Genomic DNA, 14,778 nt, shown 5'->3' with positions numbered 1-14,778 from the left:
CATGGTAGGGACTGCAGCAGCAACCACAGAGAAGCCCTAGAGCTAAAAGCAAGAGGCAAGCAGTAGGAGCCAAAACAAAAGAGATCTCAGCTTGTACCAAGTGAAGCCACCCACCACTGCAAGTGGAATGCTTATTACTGCCCCCATTTTTTTTTTTTTAATTTATTGGCCACACCCAGCAGCTCACGGGATCTTAGTTCCCTGACCAAGGATGGAACCCATGTCCCCTGCAGTGGAAGCGGGGAGTCCTAACCACTGCACCACCAGGGAAGCCCTAAACTGTATTTTTTGAAAGTTAAAAACTTCAAAAGTTAAAGCCATCAAAAGGCTCTAAGAAAATGAAAAACCTGACACACACTGGGAGAAAAATATTTGCAAAGCATATACCTGTTAAGACTTGTATCTGAAGATCTTTCAAAATTCAACAGCAAGAAAATACAAATAAACACATGAAAAGATGCTCAACATCACTGGTCATCAGGGAAATACAAATTAAAACCACAATGAGATACCACTACACACCAATTAGAATTGATAAAATTAAAAAGACTGACCACAGCAAACGTTGACAAAGATTGAGAGAAACCAGAACTTTCATACTCTACTGGTAGGAATTAAAATGGTAAAACCACTTTGGAAAAGTTTGGCAGTTTCTTAAAAAAGGACACACACCTACCATATGATCCAGCCATCTCATGCCTAAGTATTTACCTAAGAGAAAAAAAATGTTATTCTATACAAAGACTTGCATGTGAATGTTCACAGTAGCTTTATTTGTAATAGCCAAGAACTGGAAACAACCCAAATGTCTATTAACAGGCAAATAGATAAACAAATGGTGACATATCTATACAATGAAATAGTACTCTGCAATAAAAAAGAATAAACTATTTATACATGTAACAAGTGAATGAATCTCAAAATAATTATGCTGAGTGAAAAAGCCAAATAGAAAAGCATAAACAACTTATGCCAAAAAGAACAAACAGGTTAATTGGACTTCATCAAAATTTAAAACTTTTGTGCAAAGGACACTATCAAAAAAGTGAAAAGACAACCTATAGAGTGGGAGAAAATATTTGCAAATCATGTATCTGATAAGGATTTAATATTCAGAATACATAAAAAACTCTTACAACTCAACAACCAAAAGACAAACAACCCAATTCAAAACTAAGCAAAAGGGCTTCCCTGGTGGCGCAGTGGTTGAGAATCTGCCTGCCAATGCAGGGGACACGGGTTCGAGCCCTGGTCTGGGAAGATTCCACATGCCGCGGAGCAACTAGGCCCGTGAGCCACAATCACTGAGCCTGCGCGTCTGGAGCCTGTGCTCCGCAACGAGAGGCCGCGATAATGAGAGGCCCGCGCACCGCGATGAAGAGTGGCCCCCACTTGCCGCAACTAGAGAAAGCCCTCACACAGAAACGAAGACCAAACACAGCCATAAATAAATAAATAAATAAACAAACCCAAAGTTTAAAAAAAAAAAGAAAAAACTAGGATGTACATTTAAAAAACAAAAACAAAAAAAAAACAAAAAAAACTAAGCAAAAGACTTGAATAGACATTTCTCCAAAGAAGAGATATAAAATGGTCAATAAGCACATGAAAAAAGGCTCAACATCATTATTCATTAGGGAAATGCAAATCAAAACCTAATGAGATACCCACTAGAATGATTATTTTTTTAAAAATCAGAAAGTAACAAGTGCTAACAAGAACATAGAGTAATTGGAGCCCTCATACATTGCTAGTAGGAATGTAAAACGGTGCAGCTGCTGTAGAAAACAGTATGATGATTTCGCAAAAAATTAAACATTCAATTATTCCCATGACCCGGCAATTCCACTCCTAATTATATACCCAAAATAAAACCAGGAGTCAAACAGATACTTGTATTCCAATGTTTATTGCAGCATTATTCACAAGAGCCAAAAAGTGGGAAGGAGATGAAAGGATCAACAAAATGTGATATATGCATACAATGGGATATCCAGCCAAAAAAAGGAATGTAGTACTAAAACATGTTACAATGTGAATGAACCTTGAAAACATTATGCTGAGTGAAATAAGCCAGGTCACAAAAGGACAAATATGATATGATTCCACTTACATATCTAGAATAGGCAAATTTGTAGAAAGAAGGTTAGAGGTTACTAGGGCCTGGGGTGATGGTAGAATGGGGAGATATTAATGGGTACACAGTTTCTGTTTGGAGTAATCAAAATATTTTGGAAAAAGAAAGCAGTGATGATTGCACAACACTGTGAATGTACTTAAGGCCACTGAATTGTACACTTAAAGCGGTTAAAATGGCAAATTTTATGCCATATATATTTTACAGCACAACCTATTATATAAGTATCATGAAGCTCCAGCTAGCTTTCTATCCTTTTAGATACTACAATAAACAATCTGTATGACAGGTTTACTCAAGGCAATATCCTAGTAGAAGGCTTCAACTAGTCTTCTGATTAGAATCAGGTAGTTGAATGTCAAACAGCTAAACACAGGGGCAAACAGAATTCCTAGCCATAGGGCAAGGCGCCATCAAAGGAATAGACGGTTGAGCTCACTAGATTCTTAAATCCTGTTCATGCAAGGGTGGAGATGCCTATAGAATATTTGTAGCTAATCCATATGTCTTGGAATAATATTCATTTCACCACGAAAAATTATTTATCTTCATAATTGTAGAATCTGGGACTTCCCTGGTGGTGCAGTGGTTAAGAATCTGCCTGCCAATGCAGGAGACATGGGTTCGAGCCCTGGTCCGGGAGGATCCCACATGCCGTGGAGCAACTGGGCCCGTGCGCCACAGCTGCTGAACCTGCGCTCTGGAGCCCGTGAACCACAGCTGCTGAGCCCGCGTGCCACAACTACTGAAGCCCATGCGCCTAGACCCCGTGCTCCACAACAGGGGAAGCCACCGCAATGAGAAGCCTGAGTACCATAATGAAGAGCAGCCCCCCGCTTGCCGCGACTAGAGAAAAGCCCACGTGCAGCAACGAAGACCCAATGCAGCCAAAAATAAATTTATAAAAAAAATAAAATAAAATAACTGTAGAATCTGAGTGATGGGTATACAGGGGTTTTATTGTTCATTTTCTTGTTCTTTTTTAATATTTGTTTAAATATTACACAAATTAAAAATTTAGAAATCATTTATAACATCCATTGTGCAAGTTAAAAAACCTCAGATGCTGGGTGATTATAGAAATAATTGAAGGGCTTATAGGAGCCTATGCAGAGAAAGTTCTGATTATAGTCTCTCAAATGCTAAGTTACTACTCCAGAGTATGTATTCCCTATTAGTACTTCAATGTTAACTAGCCATCCTTAGAGTTTAAAGTAAAACACATATACACCACACTGTTTCAAATGAAATATTTTAAAATACATTTCATAACATCCAGAACATACTTCTTTCTATCATGGATTTTTAACACAAATTGCTTGTGTCCAGTTGCTTGTTTTCAAATTTTCCTTCCCTCAGACACTATGAGCTTCTTTCAACCTGGAACCATGCTATTCATCCTTGATTTCCCCCCTCCCACTTTAGTTCTGGACATAGGGCCTGTATTCAATAAGTTTAATTCCACAAATATTTACAGAGCACTAGAGTCTATGTGTTAGGCATTGCTTTTAGTGCTGAGGATACAGCCCTGATCAAAAATGACAAAGTTGTTTGCATGGTGCTTATATACTGTAAGAATGTGATTGAAATGAAAGATGTGATTGGACTAATCAATTTTTAAAAGGTCTTCCAACAAATATTCTCTACAATACAAACTATACCTATTTTGGTGACTCTACCAGTCCCCATGCTTTGGGGAGCTTCTCTCAATTCCACAATAAAAGGTAACCAACCCGACAGTGCTATGAACACAGGGCTCGTGGGAAGAGTGCTGCTCAATGGCATTTTTTTTAAAATTTGGATTTAATTGTTCTCATTAAATCTACATGCTTATCAAAATTCCCTCCATCCCCAACCAAAGATAATGTTCCATATAGCTGTCCCAGGCTGGAGAAGAATTTATGACTTATCTAACACAGTCACACACAGAATGTGGCCTTACAGTGACAGCGCAGATGACAGCAAGAGTTCTCCTCTAAATGGACTGATAATGATAGGATTTTCTCTCTAAAATATATCAGAGCTCTCAAAGGTTAAAATACACAAATTTTCACCACCCCAGCCTCTTTGCCTGTATAGGAAACCATCAAGTTGTGAGAGCATTTATCACACATCAGGCCTCACAGGTGTTCGACAGGAATCACTAATGCTTGTTCCACGTGATGTCTTCAGTTAACCTGAAGCCTTTGGTTTATTTTGTGGAGCAAACCATTCATCTCTTTTTACTTCTGCCATTGCATCAGCCAATAATTTGCTTCCGTCTGGATCCATCTTCGAGAGTTCTCGAAATGCTTCATCCCCCACAAAGCAAATTTCATGTCCATCAGGGTCAGTCAGAATGATCACTTGCACTGTTGCTTTCCCTGGAATGTCCAGACTCATGAGGAGAGTCAGAATCTTTTGGTTCTCCCTTTTTATCAAGTCTTCTAAGTCTGACAACTCTTTCTGGGGGCAAGAAAAGGCAATTCGTCCAAAAGCTGCTGCATGATCAACTGCCCCCTGGATGCCCTGTAGCTCCAGCTTACACTGGTTATCAGCACAGCCCAGCAAAACTCTCTGCTTCTTTTCATCTTTTTCATACATTTTCATTCCCAGCAGATTAGACCAGTAGTTCAAGGACTTCTGAAGATCAGAAACCGCTAGAGTTACTTTTAATACAGGATCTGACTGAGGTGGACTGCGGTTCTGCAAATAGAACTTATATCCTCTGGGGGCTTTGGTTTCAAAAACACCTACTGCAACTTCATTGAGTGGCCACTCCAGCTTCCTGGCTTTGCAGACAGCCTGGCTAGAAGCAAGCGTGATACCCATGAAGTCATTGCCAAGCTACAGTCTTCGATGCCATAACTGTTAAGTCAGTTCTGCAACAAAATGATCATCCTCAGGTCCAAATTTTATCACTGATTTACTCCATTTCCCATCATAAGGCCTTCATCCCCAGGACATCACAATAGAAACACACCATCTGGAAGCGGTTTCCCACTTGGAACATGAAGTGCAGAGCCCTGAGAGTCGCCATGAACGCCTACACTACCCACCCCTCACGCGTACAGCGCCGCACTGCCCACAGATGACACCAGCACAGTAATCCCAATGGCACTTTAAAGATTAGAGGCTCATGCATCCATAATTTTCTCATTTTCATATCTAAATTGGTAAAATGGTCCACCATCCTATGATAGTAGACTACAGAAATAATTTGTGAGAGTTGTAGGACCTTCTAGCCTCATGGAGTTTCCTTAATCTTTCCCCTAACACACAACTAACAGATTTTTCCTATAAAATATGATTATATATAAAAACATACAGTAAATTATATGAGTTATACATATATAACTCATTTCTTACATTTTCTAGTTATCTCTGGGCCAAAGGTTCTCAAACTGGGACCCCAGACCCTTAAGAGAATTCACAAAGGTAGCGATGGAAATCTTTAATTTTCAATATATTTTTAACAATCTAACAAATCATATACTTACAGTCCATAAGGTTCTACCCACTAAATACCTCAATAAATAGGTTGAATACATTTTTGTTGCTTATCTAGGGCTTATTCTTTAATAGAAGACATTAACAATATTTTAAATTGTTAAGGGGGTTATGAAAAGAGTATATATTATAAGCTGATAAAGTTGGGGACCACTGCTTCAGAAACACTGCTCCAGACCATGATGAACTTGTTAGATATTCAAATTAATGTCAGAACATTTCAATTTACTTTGGTATCTATAGTGATCAATGCTTTGCATCTTCCATCTGGTTCCTAGGCTCTCATTTGATACTAACAGTTACCACTTATACAGAGTCTAATTGGTGACTATTGCTGATGCTACCCACAAAAAGAAAGTGTTCGGGGTTAAGTAAGGACTACTTGATGCTTCCATCTCACAGAATCAAGAAATCATAGCAAATCTTGCATACAAGGCAAAAGTCATGACTTCTACTTGAACAATCACATAAATAGCACCAAAGCAACTATTTGCTCTTATGATTCTTACCTAATTTTAACAAAATCACACTGATGACACTATGCTCTCTTCACTTTAAATTCTTAACACCTTTCAATTTAAATGTTATGTTTAGAATAAAGTATATGTAAATATTTATGCCAATATAACATTTTACAAATTTTCTCCTTTATGTAATAAAGTGTTTTAAATTACTTCAATATAGGTTTTAAATTATTACATGTGCTCTACAGAAATGCATATAAAATTAATTTTAAGTGTTAAAGTTTATACATAAATGGAACCAGCAGATACTAAGTCATATGTTTAGTTGCCAAGCTAAAAGGCTAAATGAAGGGGCGTGCACTCACAAGAAGTATAAAGTAAGAGCTCTAAGTCATTGATTATGAAAAGGCAAAGACAGGTCTTCACTGTCCAAAGTTAAAGAAAACTGGGAATCATTTATGGTTCATACCACTAACTTTCCAGCTTCCAACCATGACTTTTTGACAGTCAGCCACTTCTCACTCAAATGAACAAATTAAAAAATGTCAGTAATGGAGGGGGGTTACTTTGTGCTAGATTTTTTTAAATTCCAAATTTTAAAGAATAATAATAATTCTTATATATGGATTACTATGTGCCAGGCACTATTTCACAATAACCCTATAAGCTAGGTACTATGGGGTCCATTTTACAGACCAGGAAACTAAGAAGTGGAGAGATGAACTAACTTGCCCAAATTCACATGGAGAGTCAGGATTTGAACTTAGACAGATGGCTCTTAAGCACTTTAATAAACTGCCTCTCACAGCTAAGGGCAAAATAGCACATCATTTGTATTGTGATTTACTGAGCACCTGCAATTTTTTTTTAAAGTTTGAGATAAACAAACAAAAAGTTGACTCTCAGATGTAAACAGCAAAAGGAGGTTTTAAACTCTCATCTGAATCCAGAAAAATAAAACCAAGCTTGCAATTTTACTCAAAGCAGATTACCAGTGAATTTTTACACAGATTTGGATAGAGATGGGAAATTTTACAAATTATCTTGTGGAATCGTTTTTTTTTTGTTTTTTTTTTTTTATTTATTTATGGCTGTGTTGGGTCTTCGTTTCTGTGCGAGGGCTTTCTCTAGTTGTGGCAAGCGGGGGCCACTCTTCATCGCGGTGCGCGGGCCTCTCACTATCGCGGCCTCTCCTGTTGGGAGCACAGGCTCCAGACGCGCAGGCTCAGCAATTGTGGCTCACGGGCCCAGCTGCTCCGCGGCATGTGGGATCCTCCCAGAGCAGGGCTCGAACCCGTGTCCCCTGCATTGGCAGGCAGACTCCCAACCACTGTGCCACCAGGGAAGCCCTGGAATCGTTTTTAATATCATATTTTTAAAAGTGATTTCTGATTCTTGAATGGTTTGGCTTTAAGTAAAATATTGGCACGCATGTAATATATCACAATGATATTTTCTGTTATTTTATATCGCCATTAAAAATGTTGGCATGGATCGAAATACACTGATATGGAAAGCTTCATATGATATGTTAAATAAAACGGTCAGTAAAAATGGCATGTAAAGTGTGATCCTAAATCTATTTTGTAAAAAGTCTTAAGCTTAAGTTTATGATAAACATTTTTCCTTCCAGTTTTATTGACATACAATTGACATTGTATCTCAATTGACAGCACTGTACAAGTTCAAAGTGTAGCATAATGATTTGACTTACATACATCATGAAATGATGACCACAGTAAGTGTAGAGAACATCCATCATCTCATACAGATACAACATTAAAGAAGAAAAATTTTTTTCCTTGTGATGAGAACTCAGGATTTACTCTTAACTTTCTTCTTTTTTTAAAAAATTAATTAATTTATTTATTTTGGGGGGCATTGGGTCTTCGTTGCTGCATGCGGGCTTTTTCTAGTTGCAGTGAGTAGGGGCTACTCTTTGTTGCGGTGCACAGTCTTCCCATTGTCGTGGCTTCTCCTGTGTGGAGCACGGGCTCTAGGCACGTGGTCTTCAGTAGTTGTGGCTCGTGGGCTCTAGAGCACAGGCTCACTAGTTGTGGCACATGGACTTAGTTGCTCCGTGGCATGTGGGATCTTCCTGGACCAGGGCTCAAACCCGTGTCCCCTGCATTAGCAGGCAGATTCTTAATCACTGCGCGACCAGGGAAGTCCCTCTCTTAACTTTCATATACAGCAGTGTTAATTATATTTATCATGTTGTACCTTATCTCCTTGGTATTTATTTATCTTATAACTTGGAACTTTATACCTTTTGACTGTCATCATCCAATTCCCTTTCCCACCACCTCCTGCCTCTGGTAACCACAAATCTGATCTCTTTTTCTGTAAGTTTGCTTGTTTGTTCTTGAAGTACAACTGACCTACAACACTATGTTAGGTCCTGTTACACAACATAGTGATTCAATACTTCTGTACTCAAGAGGATCACCATGATAAATCTAGTTATGATCTGTCACAATACAATGATATTACATAGTAATTGACTATATTTCCCCACACTGTACATTTCATACTCATGACTCATTTGTTCTGCAACTGTAAGTCTGTACCTCTTAAGCTCCCTCACCTATTTCTTTCCTCCCCTCTCCCCTCTGGCAACCACCTGTTTGTTCTCTGTATCTATAACTGTTTCTGTTTTGTTATGTCTGTTCATTTGTTTTGTTTTTTAGATTCCACATATGAGTGAAATCATACAGTATTGGTCTCTGTCTGACTTATTCACTAAGTGTAATAGGGGTGGGGCATGTTTGGCAGAGGATGTACTACCCCCATTGTATTCCCACTTCAGCTTGTTTCTTCACAATGTTTCCAAGTGTTTGGGGGACCCTACCCCTTTGCCCCCTTTCCCACCTCCCTTTGTGCTCTGGAGGCCCAGAGGAATTGGTAGCTGCGATTTGTGTTATTTCCTTCTCTGAATATAACAGTCAGAACAAAAAAAATAATATCCAAAGATATTTTGGTACTAACAGCATGATCTACAGCAAGAAAGATAAGATTTGGCTCCAATCCATGAGATTCCAAGGAGAGAGACAGCCAAGACAGTGTAAAGAAGAATAAGAAAAAAGACTTGATAAATATTATCAAGGGCATGAAAAGTTGAAAGCACAGTAAATGTACAAACAACAAAGCCGCCCAACAGAAGACAACTTAAAAGTGTGGAGGCTACAACTAGCAGACTTCAAAAAGCTCCAGAAGATGCCCCCAAAAGAGAAGTGAGTCCCTGAGTCCTGAGTTGGTGGTGGCTGCATCTGCTGTTGCAGACTCTCCCTTTTGACAAGCAGACGACCAAGTCAGAGCTGCTCCAGCAGCACAAGGAAGACTCAAGGGCACAGAAAGAGGGCGAAAGACCTAAAATTAGTTTCAGTAACATCATATCAGCTACGAAAGTTGCCAGATCTGCCTGCCCCAGCTAGAGTTAGTACAAGACTAGTGAATCAGATGCAGTTTGATGAAGGAGCTGATGATGATGTTGGTCAGGAACTTCAACCTGATCTTAAGACCACTGAGCTTAGAACAAGTTTTAGGAAAAATATATTCAAAGGCAAGAGGCTTAATATTTTTGGGCTTAAGGCAGTTACTAAAGAGGCACCTGACACACAGAGACAGCACCTTCACTTTGGATTGTGGAATTTGCGAAGCAGTTAGCGCAGTCAATGAACAGTCCTTTCAGAACGATTCCGAAGAGATGAGCCAATGGACAAAAGAGGAGAACCTGTGGGAGTCCCAATTAACAATGAAGCAGGTTTTGATGATAAGGGTTCAGAATTTCATGAACATATATTTCTGGATAAATACCTGGAGGATTTTCCAAAACAAGGATCAACTCGCCACTTCATGGAGCTGGTGACCTGGCCTTTCCAAAAACCCATATCTGAGTGTTAAGCAGAAGGTCGAACACGTAGAGTGGTTTAGAAATTATTTTAACGAAAAACAGGACGTTCTAAAAGAGAGTGGCATACAGTTCAACTGGAAATTTTTATTTCAAGCTATTGGAGATTGGTATTATAACCAAATAAAATAATTTGACTAGAAAAAAATATGATAAACATTTAAATATGGTTATTAGGTGGCAGAATTACTGGTAATTTTCCCTTTCTCCTTTAAATCTTATAATTTTTTTTCTTTTTACAATTCACAGAATTTTATAATTCTGCTTACTTTTATAAATAAGAAAAAATAAAGCTGTTTAAATTTACTATAAGCTTCACTAATCAGATACTTGAACAAAATGTTTTATTTTGTACTAGGGACAGAAGAGTTGTGACTGTTTCTAGAAAATTCTCTCATTTGGCTTTCAAGTAGCACTGAAATGATTTTATTTAAACTAGTCTCTAAACCATATAAAATATTATACTAATGTAGTAACCTTATAACTATTGATCGTCTCTTCTCATAAATGAAAGAGACAAGGAAAAACAGGGCGTTACAGATATAACATGAATAACATGCAATTCTAATTAAATTTGATCATGCTTTGAATTTCCCAAATGTGTTGTTTTCTTTGAAAAGCATATAACTTGATAAAGTTGTTTCTCCTTGTCTGGGTAGTTGTAAATAGCAAAAAACAACCACGTTAACATTTTCAGATTTGAACATCCTATAAACTAAACAGTTGTTCCCTCGTGCAGTCAAAACATTCTTTTGAGAGTTTTTCCTTCTTAGTACCATACAGCTTACCTGCTCTTAAAGATGTACTATGAGATTCTGTATTTATTTCTTATTCTAAAAGATGCACATCAGCACATACCCAAGTATGCATTTCCTCAAAGATTACATATTCACATTTCAGAGGAAGAAGAATAGAAAATAATGTAGTAAAAAGAACTCTAGAAATCTTAAAATACATCTAGTTCTATCATGAACCAGCTGTATATCCTTACACAAGTCATTTCTCTTAAAAGAAGGGGCTTTGAAACTGGATGATCAACAATTCAATCCGTATGTAATAAATATATAAGTGCAAGATATTATATTAGAAGTGGTGGAGAGTTAAAGAGACTAAACAAACAGATCCATCTTGAAAGATTTTACAATCTAATAGGAGAAAAATTTTTTAAATAAGCAAACAACCTGCTGCTTCCATGGTACAACAGAACATATTTTAATAAATACAAGCTTCTTTTAAAGTAAGTAAATTAAAAAAATAAGGGAAAGGCCAGCTCAATATTCAGCTCATGATGCACTGTACAGCCAAACAGATTTAAGTGAAATGTTCGAGCTTTAATAAAGTACATTATATTTTACAGTTTATGGCAGAAAAATAATAAAAGGAACTTTAAAGATATATTATTTCAAAGATAATTAGGCCCTAAAAGTTTACTTACCTTTAAAAAACTCCTTCAGAAAAGTTAATGTCTGCCTTATAGAGTCATTACTCACTTCAGTAACCCATTGACCGTATCTGATTACTCTGTGCTCTGGCTAAGGACTAGAACTGCATGCTTACTACTTGAATAATTCAGCCAGCAATGGGGAGAAAATACTCCTCAAAAACGAACCAGTGGTGAGGGAGAAAAAAGAAAATGGATAGGTCAGGAAACCAATTCAGAGAAAGCCTAAACCACTCATGTGATCCGCAGAATTATCAAAAGTAGTTCATCTTTCCCACTACAGAAACGAGGGAGATAAGCAGTCTAGAAGCAAAGGCTGTTTTTTTTTCCCCTAACTTTAACCTTTCAGAGTCTAATGATTCAAAGAAGACAAACAAGGGCATGCTGGATTATATGTTTCCAAAATCTAATATAAAGCAACTATTGTTTAACCATGTGGTCAAAGTTAAGCACCTAACGAACTGTATAAGCAGAAGGAATAATGGTGTAAATAATAAGCTTAATGCAACCAATATATAGAATTTATAGGGATGAATCAATTATTTCAAAACACAAAATGACTAACAGTCAATCTTATATAGATTAGAACCATAAAGAGATCAATATTGAAATAATTTCTCCATAAAACTTATTTTTTCATTTCAACATATATTTACTGCAGACAAGAATATAACAAGATGGGCGATTGGGATTGACATGTATACACTGATGTGTATAAAACTGATGACTAATAAGGACCTGCTGTATAAAAAAATAAATAAAGTTAAATTTAAAAAAAGAGAATATAGGGGCTTCCCTGGTGGCGCAGTGGTTAAGAGTCTGCCTGCCAATGCAGGGGACACGGGTTCGAGCCCTGGTCTGGGAAGATTCCCACATGCCGCGGAGCAACTAAACCCGTGAGCCACAACTACTGAGCCTGCGCGTCTGGAGCCTGTGCTCCGCAACAAGAGAGGCCGCGATAGTGAGAGGCCCGCGCACCGCGATGAAGAGTGGCCCCCGCTCGCCGCAACTGGAGAAAGCCCTTGCACAGAAACGAAGACCCAACACAGCCAAAAATAAATAAATAAATAATAATTAAAAAAAAAAGAGAATATAAATATTCAAGAATGAATACAACAAAATTCTTTCCCCAATCAATGTAACAAGATGGAGGACTGAGCACATGCTAATTTTCTCCTTCTACTTAAAACACCATAAAATGTCAGAAAACTTCTTTTTAATAGAATACATCTATAAAAGCACAGAAAAAATAGCATGCCATTAGCAATCAAGATCACAAATATCCAAAAGATGGAACTAGTTTTCACACCTAAAGGTTATAAGAAAGCAGTTCATAGAAAACCTGTAAATGGCCAGTAAGCACAAGATGCTCCTTCTCTCTAGTAACCAGGGCAATGTAAATTAAAACAATGAGATATTTTATTCAGCAGATAGCAAAATATTAAAAATAATGATAAAGGCTTAGCAAGGATTTAAAGAAAAGGGACTCTCTTTTACTGTTGGTAAGAGAGTTAAGTTGAAAAAAGTCTTTTGAATATCCACCAAAATACAAAGTGTATATACAATCTGACCTGCACTTTCACTTCTAGGAATCTAACTTAAAGGCAGTATTTGCTCAGATATGTTCATGTATGTTTAGTGCAACATCTCTTCAAAACTGGGGGAAATGGAAAACAATTTAAATGATCGATGGTTAAATGAATTATGCCTCACCCACACTATGAAATACCATTCAGTATGAAAAAAGTACCTATATGAAAGCACCTGCTGCCCCTCCACAAAAAAAGCACATATTGTTAGAGGAAAAAAAAGAAAAACTGGCTACAGAATAGATCATATTATTCCTCAAAACTCCTAGCTTCTTTGAAGTATTTACCATCAGACTGTAATACCCACAACCCCTCTTTGAGGTAGTCACCTGTCAACTCCCCTTATTCACAGAAAACCTTAGCACTTAAGTTTCTGCCCAGCTACTCCAGTGATATTCCTGAAGATTTCAATATCAGTATATTCTCTCAGTTTCTTCACTTCCTTCTAGATAAATCTTTTCTTCCATCCTACTTCAGTTACCTCCTCCCATAATCATACCCTAAACTCTGTCATGTTCAATAACTAAACCACCTCCCAGTCTCACATTTAACCCTCTCACATTTAGACCACGACTTCTAGGTTTCCAACTTCACTTATATGCTAGTCACCCTACTTTTATAATTCTTTAGCACCATCAAAACTTCCAGTCCACTGACTCTACCACTCTCATTGTCCATCATGTCCTCAATTCCTTCCTCAAACAACCTCCTTAAAATAACCATGGTCCAAAACTACAACAACTTCCTTGTATACACCTTCAAGTCCACTGCATCATTCCCTCTGTCATACTTTTGGTAAAATCCTAACCCTCGTTAAACCCAACCCTTTGCTTACTCCAAAATTATTCTAATTGGTCTTATTTCCATTCTTGTCCCATGAGGCAGAGACAGCTAGCTGCCTACCCAGTATTCATTCTTTCATTTCTTACTAAAACAACCCTAGGGATTTCCCTGGTGGTGCAGCGGTTAAGAATCTGCCTACCAATGCAGGGGACACGGGTTCGATCGCTGGTCCAGGAAGATCCCACATGCCACGGAGCAACTAAGCCCGTGCACCACAACTACTGAGCCTGCGCTCTAGGGCCCGCGAGCCACAACTGCTGAGCCTGCATGCCACAACTGCTGAAGCCCACGTGCCTAGAGCCCATGCTCCACAACAAGAGAAGCCACCGCAATGAAAAGTTTGTGCACCGCAACGAAGAGTAGCCCACATGTGCCGCAACTAGAGAAAGCCCACGCAGCAACAAAGACCCAACGCAGCCAAAAATAACAATAAATAAACAAATTTATAAAAATAAATAAATAAAAGAACCCTAATTTTACTTAGGAAGTTAATGTACCCAGCTAAAACACTATGCTTCCCAGCTTTCCTGGCAGCTAGAGGGAGTCTGTGACACTAAACTACAAAATACAGGTGAAGTCACTGGGTGCGGCTTTGGAGAAGGCTCTTTAAAAGACCCAATTCAGCTGACATATGCCCTTCCGCCTTACCTTCTGTCTAGATGGGATTCTACAGAAGGATCAACGATGGTTGATCCACATCACAAGGAGACAGGCACACTTGAAGATGTCTAAACAGAAAAACAAAAGGAGCCTGAACCCCTGATGTCCTACAGCTGCCATAATCAGCCCTGGACAGCTTACCTCCAGCTTTTTGTTACTGGAGAAAAGTAAAACTCCTAATTTATTTGAGTCACTATTTTGGGGTCTCTACTATTCACAGTAAATCCAATTCCTAATTCTTAGAC

General features: G+C 38.1%; 1 protein-coding gene and 2 pseudogenes across 3 annotated transcripts in view; 1 reads left to right on the top strand and 2 right to left on the bottom strand.

Annotated features, from left to right (window-relative positions):
• The window catches only part of RNF169 (ring finger protein 169), a 91,890-nt gene that overhangs the window by 40,646 nt on the left and 36,466 nt on the right, over window positions 1-14,778 (bottom strand). The gene's annotated exons all lie outside the window — the stretch shown is intronic.
• LOC309606307 (glyoxalase domain-containing protein 4 pseudogene) lies at window positions 2,707-9,001 on the bottom strand (annotated as a pseudogene). Its single transcript has one exon. The product of its transcript is annotated as a glyoxalase domain-containing protein 4 pseudogene (transcript).
• LOC309605857 (small ribosomal subunit protein mS31 pseudogene) lies at window positions 8,627-14,508 on the top strand (annotated as a pseudogene). Its single transcript has 2 exons — window positions 8,627-8,648; window positions 9,126-14,508. The product of its transcript is annotated as a small ribosomal subunit protein mS31 pseudogene (transcript).

The sequence above is a fragment of the Balaenoptera borealis genome (genome assembly GCF_965194805.1).
Source record: "Balaenoptera borealis genome assembly, chromosome: 11".
NCBI lineage: Eukaryota > Metazoa > Chordata > Mammalia > Artiodactyla > Balaenopteridae > Balaenoptera > Balaenoptera borealis.
Note: the sequence above shows the minus strand (reverse complement) of the source record. Positions and strands in the feature narration are given on the sequence as shown.